This window comes from Phalaenopsis equestris, unplaced genomic scaffold (assembly GCF_001263595.1).
Source record: "Phalaenopsis equestris unplaced genomic scaffold, ASM126359v1 Scaffold000053, whole genome shotgun sequence".
In the NCBI taxonomy this organism is placed as follows: Eukaryota; Viridiplantae; Streptophyta; class Magnoliopsida; order Asparagales; family Orchidaceae; genus Phalaenopsis; species Phalaenopsis equestris.
The window spans coordinates 245,450-253,627 of record NW_018164495.1 but is presented as its reverse complement, the minus strand read 5'-3'; the positions used below and the strand labels follow the sequence as shown (position 1 = coordinate 253,627).

The window sequence follows — 8,178 nt, the reverse complement described above, 5'->3', positions numbered from 1 at the left end:
TAGAAGTTGTTGCCATTTGCATGTGACGAATAAGATAGCTATCACACATAATTTACTGCTTCAAAAATTCAATAACACTTATGACAATGTTATAAGATCCGTTTTTTCTTAGTCAACCAGCAATGACTCGTAATTTTTTTTTTTATTGGCTTAGAAGTTTAAAAATACATCAATACAATGCCGCCATTTGTTGCATATCATGCATCTATTGTCATGATAAATTTATATGTACACTCATTGGCCAATTGTAGCATGAATAAGACACAATGATTTGGTGAACATGATCGGTTAAGAAGGTGCGTATCAGACATAATTATTAAAGCAATTTGGCGAAACGTCCCGACGACAACAACTAGCCAGCCAGGTCAAGAACTAAAGCAGCTGCTTACTTCTTCTCAAGTGTCTTTGTATAAAGACCTAAAGTTTCTTCAGCTAGTGTTCCGAAAAATGAATTGTAAGACTTATAATGAAGAAAATAAATATTTTTCGTTCATCAAATCATCACAATTCTCTGATGACTTCAAGTCTTCGTGTTGGTCATTCCCACTTCTAGAAGTATGAATCTTGAGAGTTTACATGAGAGAAGTTCCCTTATACTTTGTCTCTCATTGTTGAGCAAATATTAGATATGTTAAACGTGCATACTTACATTTAACAATATGGATTACAGTGTAGTTTGTGTTTGTGTGTGTGCTTTTTTTTATTTACTTGGGCACATCTAACCGCATACGCACATACGGTCCTATGTACCTAACATTTTTCTGGTCAACGAATATATATAAATAGCGAATTCATAGTTTAAAACAGAAATATTTTCATCATGCTATTATTCATTGGTATTTCTCTACTGTAGAAAGTTAAAGCAATCGAAGAGCAAGGAGTTCTAAGATGAGATGTCTCACACTCAATTGGCCTCCAGAAGGAAAAAGTTGCTATTGCTATTTGACTCATCTCGCACATGGAAAGAGCAATTGCATGAGTGACCTATCTCAGATGGACCTCTCTAACTCCTCTTTTTGTCCCGCAATGAAATTTTTTTTCTTATATTTAAATAAACACTAAAAAGTAAATTACTGACTTTTTTTTTGTTTTAAAAAATAGTATTCTCTTAATGATCTATACAATAAAATTATCATCCTCTTATAAAAATATTAATTGTTGAATAAATCCTTCATATATTTATAAAATCATAACAAGTATAAATTTACATGATATATAATATTTTTTTGAGTTTTTTCAAAAATTAAATTTATTTAAAAATGAAAAATGGGAAAAAAATATTACGTGCGGAGTCCGGACGATACACTGCGTCTGGACTCCAATCTAAAGTAGGATGATTGGCATATTTTGCTCAAAATAATTAAGTGGTAAGGTTTTAAAGTACTGATTTAAATGTAACGATTCATAGTATGACATAAATATATGGTTGTACTGATAAAAAAAATCATGTACAACTGTGTTGCATCAAACAAAACATATAAATAGTCCCTAAATCCGCTATAACAAGGACAATAATGATTCTAAAATAATGATTTGAAAGTAAGAGTACATAACATATCATGAAATACTGTTGTATAGAAGAAAAATCTCTGTACAACCGTGTTGTATTGAACAAAATATGTACCCCTAAATTTGCTATAATGAGAATAAAAATAGTTCTGAAATACATGACTTGAATGTAAAAGTTAATAGCATGGCATAAAACACGGTTGTATCTGAGATTTTTGTCCTATTTTTAGTCGATTTAAGAGGTTATTTACATATTTTGTTCAATATAAGACGATTGTATCAGAGTTTTTTCTTCAGTAAAACCGTGTTTTATGCTATGTTCTGAACCCTTGCTTTCAAAAGTTTTATTTTAGAACAATTTGTGTCCTCGTTATAATGGATTTAGAGATTATATATATGTTTAATCAATTCAACACGGTTGTACTTAGTTTTTTTCTTCACTACAATCATATGTTTATGTCACACATGAATCCTTATATTCAAATCATGCATTTTAAAACTTTACAAATTATTTATACTGAATAAAATAATAAAATAATCTAATTTTAGATTGACGTCCAAACTTAGAAAAACGTATGGACTGCGCACAAAATATTTTTTTCCCTAAAATGGAGCCTTCGAAGCGTGAGCCGTGCAAGGAAATGGTAGTGTTCCCAATCCCACTTTCCTACATCGCAATTAAAGCTTAAAGTGAAGGAATTCTCTTTACAGGGAGAACTAATAGGTAATGTGCACAAAATGAAAAGAGGAAAGTGTAATCCGCATCATCTTTCATTAAGAGTTCAAAAGCAACCTATTTAATAGCTAAGCACTAGAGCATGAAAAACTTACAAAATAAAGAAGGATTTTCGTCACATTCATTTGCAAGCCATAAAATAAATATATAGAGATTTATTACGGTTGAATATTGATTTGTTGGTGAATCTAACCTAAGAAAAAGATTATAAAGAAGATAAGAGAGAAGAAGAAAAAAAAACAATAATCAATCATGTCTTGTTCATATAATGATTCCCATTTTTAAGAGAGGGAACAATGGTGATATTAATATTTTGCCTCAACTTAAAGGGTCCACACTAGAGTATTTCTGCTATTTTACATATGTAGACTTGCGGTTTTTTTTCTAGTTTGAGCAACAAATCTTAGTTGGTTTCGGGTCAGCTCGATTGATATGGGTTGACAGACTGATATGACCTGGTTATTGATCCTTGATCCCTTTTGAGAAGCATCAAGGGTTTTCCTAGGATAGTTGGAGATCCCATGGAACATTATCTTCCCTTGGATCGGTTGTATCGGAGGGTAGGATATCGCACCAGATCGACTTTACCGTAGTGGATGGCATAGATGATTGTCTTGTTTTTGGCTGATTGGTCCGTGTTTGGATCATTTAGTCTTCTTTTTGTCTGCCTCATGGTCCCATTTGTTTTGGCATTATCGATTTGGCTCGTATGATTTTGCATGATTGATCAATTGAGCCTCACAGACTTCTAGCAGTGAGCCAACTTTCACTATATATATATATTACTCGATTCTCTTATTAAAATTGTGGTGCTAAAACATAAGATAATTTAATGCAAAAATAAATCACAGTCAATTTTTATTTAATGATTCAATCACTAAATGCCCTTGTTTTTTATGTCTTTGAGTCTATTAAATAGGTCATAATAGGTCTCCTTCCCATTTCCAATTTTCTTCTGCATATTTCCTCTTTTGAATCAATTGAATTTTGGGTATTGCAATGGAGAACTTGTCGAAATATTTCGATGAAATTTCCAACAAAGATTTGATTCGCTTCTCCTTCAAGAAGTCGGCGGTACTAAACTGCCCAGAATGTTAGAAGAAAAAGAAAGTTGTTGTGATGAAAAGAAAGATTATACTCAAAATGCTAGATCAGGTGGGGTCATCTAATGCATTAAGCGAAAAAGTGTTTAGCTAACCAACCCAGATCATCGATCCGACTATCCAATCTTCTGCAATGACACAAGATCCTCCGGTTGGCCTGGTCACTCAAATGGCTTCTAGGGATCTCTTGTCGTGTTCAAGGATGCTTGTTGGTGAGGAGGCTACAAAAGTTATGATATCTGGTGGAATTGACTCTCAAGTAAGAGGAAAATTGGTCTTGTTTGTTGGATTTCATCTTCTTTGGAAGTCTTTTACTTTTTTATGTTTCTTGGTATAGATGACCCGACATTAGTAATCCTATATGATGGTTCGGCTTTGATCAACACATGTGAGAAACCAATCGAGGCAGTAATGGCTGCAGACCAGACACCAAGCAAAGGGACTCGACCCTTGAATGAGGATTGTGGTGTCAATCATCTTGACATCACCTTTGAAGGATGCAGGGAAGCAGCTGACCAACTCAAGATGTCCCTTGGGTCGCTTGCTCGTCGTTTGGATGAAATTAAGAGCTCATATGCGAAGTTGTTATGGATCCGGTGGGCAAGGAATTATGTGAAGTGTTGGCTTGTGTGGAGAAGGTGGAGAGGATCAAAGACGTGGTGACGACTCTTTGTCCGAAGTTATTGGATGTCTATGAGAGGTCCCTAATATTTCAGGCTCAAGTCGAGTCAGATCAGCTGAGTCGATTTAGGTTTGGAGGGAAAATCTTAATATAGGAGGCTTCTTCATCTAAGGTATGTCTTGACGGAATTGGCGACTGATTTTCTTGTAAAGTACTTTATCTCATACTAATTTCTGAGTGCTTGTATTGCAATTATAAGTGCTGTTTTTAGAATAAAATTATTTTCTTTTCTCATTTTTTATGTTGATTTATCATTATGAAAATGGCTATTAAATTATGTTTTATCCCTATTTATATGAAAAGGGTGTAGGATTTGTGAGATCACACTTCCTCTACATTTTTTTCCCTTCACTTTACTCCCCCGATCCTTATATTTTTTTATGGCTCCTCAATACTTTCTGTAAGATTTCAAAATAGTCACCCTGACGAACGGTCTCACTATAAAAATTTAATATATTGCCAACAATTAAATACCGTAAAAATAATATTAAAACCATCAATACCTTAATTATTGATGGTTAAGCTGAGGTTCAATCGAAGAAACAAAAACACTTAATTGGTAATATAATTACCTACTAATTTACCGACGGTATTTTAACACCGACAAATATTAACCGTCGTTATTTATTTAAAGCCATAGCGTGTTAAACCGTCGATAATATAACCAACCTATATATCCATTGGAAAACCCTTGCACTTTTGTCAGAAAAGTGTCGCACTTCCGCCGAAAAAAGCATAATTGTTGATTAACTGTAGATAATTACACATGGATCTATCTGCCGGAAAATAATAGCACCTTATGAAAATGTCGCTTGAATGATAGTTCATCGAAAAACCGTCAAAACTTAATTAGAGAGTTGTAAAACTGTTGATAAGTCTTCAAAAACTCATTTTTAAACACTACAATTTACAATACTGTAATCGTAACTGTATAATTTCTGAACAAAACAATAATGAAACAAATTATCGCATAAACAATAGGCAAAAATAAAAGATAAACTATTGTATTAATCGAAACAAAATGAATAACTATCTAATAAAAATATTTGGACCAATAAATTGTTTAATATCTAAAACCGTAAAAAATAACCCTTACTCATACTCATCAATCACTCATCATCATCCTCTTAATCGTCATTCGAAACTGGTAGCTTTCCTTTCGGTCATTCATAACGCAACATCGCTTGGATCTTTGTTTTCATCTTCAGCTCCATCTCCGATTTTTGAGTGGCTAGTTGGGTGGAGAACTAGGCAGCAACCTCTATATCAACCTAGCAAAGAAACTCCTTCTCCTGTGCAGTAGAAGTAGATATACCGGATCTTTGTTTTCATCTTCAGCTCCATCTCCGATCTTTGAGTGGCTAGTTGGGTAGAGAACTAGGCAGCAACCTCTGTATCAACCTAGCAAAGAAACTCCTTCTCCTGTGCAGTAGAAGTAGATATACCGGATGTGCTAGAGGTCGGATAGGCATCATAAATCATAGGTCGACGCCTGGGACGCTAACCCATAAAACCTGTCCTTCTTCTTGTTGTCAATAGCCTCCTCCATAGGTTCTATTCAAAGAGACGTGAGGTGTGGGGTCAAACCACCATCTGACTGTTGGGAACGTCTCTCCTTGAGCCTCTAGAAGACCTCCAATAAAAAAACATGATTAATGAAAGTTAAAGACTAAATAAGCTTTGATAGTTATTTAAATTTTATAATAATTAATCTTGTGATTTACCTGGGTCGTCTGGGATCTACTATTCACCCAAGACTGATCTGACTGCCACATGTGAGTGCGCTCATATAACTCTACAGCGGATGACTCTCGTTTTTTCTCTATATTTTGTCAGTGTAATGAACCAGTTAGTATACATTTAATGTAAAATATGATTCAATGCACAATAAGTCTTACCAGCCTCCTCTTGTACTCAGCATGGGGGATCGTCCCATCAATGTGCTTTGAGGCACCAATGCCCTTGTATTTAGAGCAGTGATTCTGCTTTGCTAGCTCTCTCTTCTTCTGATAAGTTGGAGAGTCCCAGGCCTTTAGAAGGTTGGCGAACACATCCTTGTCAAGCCACAAGGGGCACTCATGTGCCTTTCGTATATCCTCGAATTGGTCGTGAAGGGGGTCACTCGCCTTGTGCTCAAAGTTCCTCAGAATGTATGCCTCCTTAGGTGGCTAGGACAACTATTTCTGTAAATTGAATTAGAAAATCTTACATTCATAAACATAAATACATAACTGAAGATTACATAATATAGTATGATTAATTCTCTATTACATTTAAAAAAACATAAAACAGTATGTCAGTATCTAAAAAAAACTACTTATTCCCCACTACACAAAGCGAAAGACGGATGCATGTGAAGCTCGAACTAGACAGTGCATCAAAAGATGTTGATGGTGATGGTGTTGGTCACGACTGGTGGCGGTTTTGTGGTCGTGGACGCAACTAGTGGCTGTGTTGGTGTGGTAGTTGCAACTGGAGGCGGTGTTGGTTTGATATTCGCAGCTGGAGATGGTGTAGTGGGAGTCAAGGTGGTGACCTGCTGGGGCGAGTCTACCACAAGGCTCGCCTCTATAAGACTGTGTCCACGACCACGTCATTTGACGGACTTCCGCGAGCCAACACGTCCCCCGATAAAGGGGAGACTGCCCCTCCCTCTAGAAGCCATCTGCAAGCAAGAAAATAAAATTAATTTGCACAACTACATACTACTAAAACTGAAAATACAAAAATGTGTCGTAAAAATAAAGGGAAACAATAAAATGCATGCAATCAAAAGGCTACGAAAACTGGAAAAAAAAAGTGCACAATAAACAAAAATGAAAATTATAAAGTGCAATCTACAACTTATGTAACTGAAAACACAAAAGTATACAGTAAACAAAAATAAAATTGAAAAGTACAATGCAAACATCACAAAAACTGAAAACATAAAGTACGTAGTTAGGTTAACTTACACATCTTAATTAACCTCCTCTGACGACTCCTTTGAGGATATAGTTAAAATTTCTTCATCCAAAGCATCATTAGAATCATACTCATCGATAAAAATTTCAATCATGGATCGTCAATTGATCTTGCTGAATTTCGATCTAACCGGGCGTGGATCAATTCGATTTTCGAGCCAGCTCAAATTTTAAATGAGTCGGCTCAAATGCAATTTTTTTCACGTGAGCCAGATCGATCAGGCTCGAATCCGACGTAGTTAGGTTAACTTACACATCTTAATTAACCTCCTCTGATGACTCCTTTGAGGATATAGTTACAATTTCTTCATCCAAAGCATCATTAGAATCATACTCATCGATACGAATTTCAATCATGGATCGTCAATTGATCTTGCTGAATTTCGATCTAACCGGGCGTGGAACAATTCGATTTTCGAGCCAGCTCAAATTTTAAATGAGTCGGCTCAAATGCAATTTTTTGCCCGTGAGCCAGATCGATCAGGCTCGAATCCGCCTTGGCCCGCCCAACCTGTCCACTAGCAAAAAATGATTTTTTTTTTTTACGCAAAAGAAAGGATTTGAACCTTTGCCACTCTGCTCAAGAAAAAATATCCCTCACCAACTGAGTGGCAATTAGAGTTGTTAACGATCTAATTTTGAGTCGAGCAGGGGACAGCTCAAAATTGGCTCGAAAAATTTTTTCGAGCGATTAACAATCTTTAACCTAAATTCGCTAAATTAACAACCCTAACATTACTAAGCCTGTTAACGATCCAATTTAAGGCCGAGCTTTGGTCGAATCGAAAAAAAAAAATGATCCAAAAGTTTGGCTTGTAGCTCGAATCATTTATTTCGATTTGATATTGATCCAAGCCAAAATTTGAATAACGATCTTCGAGCTAAATTCACAGCCCTACTAACAATGCATTATGCATGTAAGGCAAAAAATATAGGTTTTGAATATGTGAATACGAATCAAGGACGGATCGAAATAAGTTTGATCCTTTAATTTTGGCTCGTAACTCGACTCGAATGTTTCGATCCGAGCTAAAATTTGATCCAATTTTTTAGCGATTTACAATCTTCGACCAATTTCATAGCCCTAGGTGCGAGCAAGCTTACCTTTCTCCCAGCTTTTCCGAAACAAGCGTAGGAAGAATGGCGCAGACAAGCTTACTTTCCTGACGGGTTTCAGGTAGGAGT

General features: G+C 35.6%; 1 long non-coding RNA gene across 1 annotated transcript; it reads right to left on the bottom strand.

The window, feature by feature from the left end:
• Positions 1-5,089: 5,089 nt before the first annotated feature.
• Positions 5,090-6,346, bottom strand: LOC110019200. Its single transcript, XR_002293436.1, has 3 exons — positions 5,929-6,346; positions 5,755-5,852; positions 5,090-5,654 (listed from the first exon to the last, which is right to left on the bottom strand). It is a non-coding gene; the product is annotated as an uncharacterized LOC110019200 (long non-coding RNA).
• Positions 6,347-8,178: the final 1,832 nt, after the last annotated feature.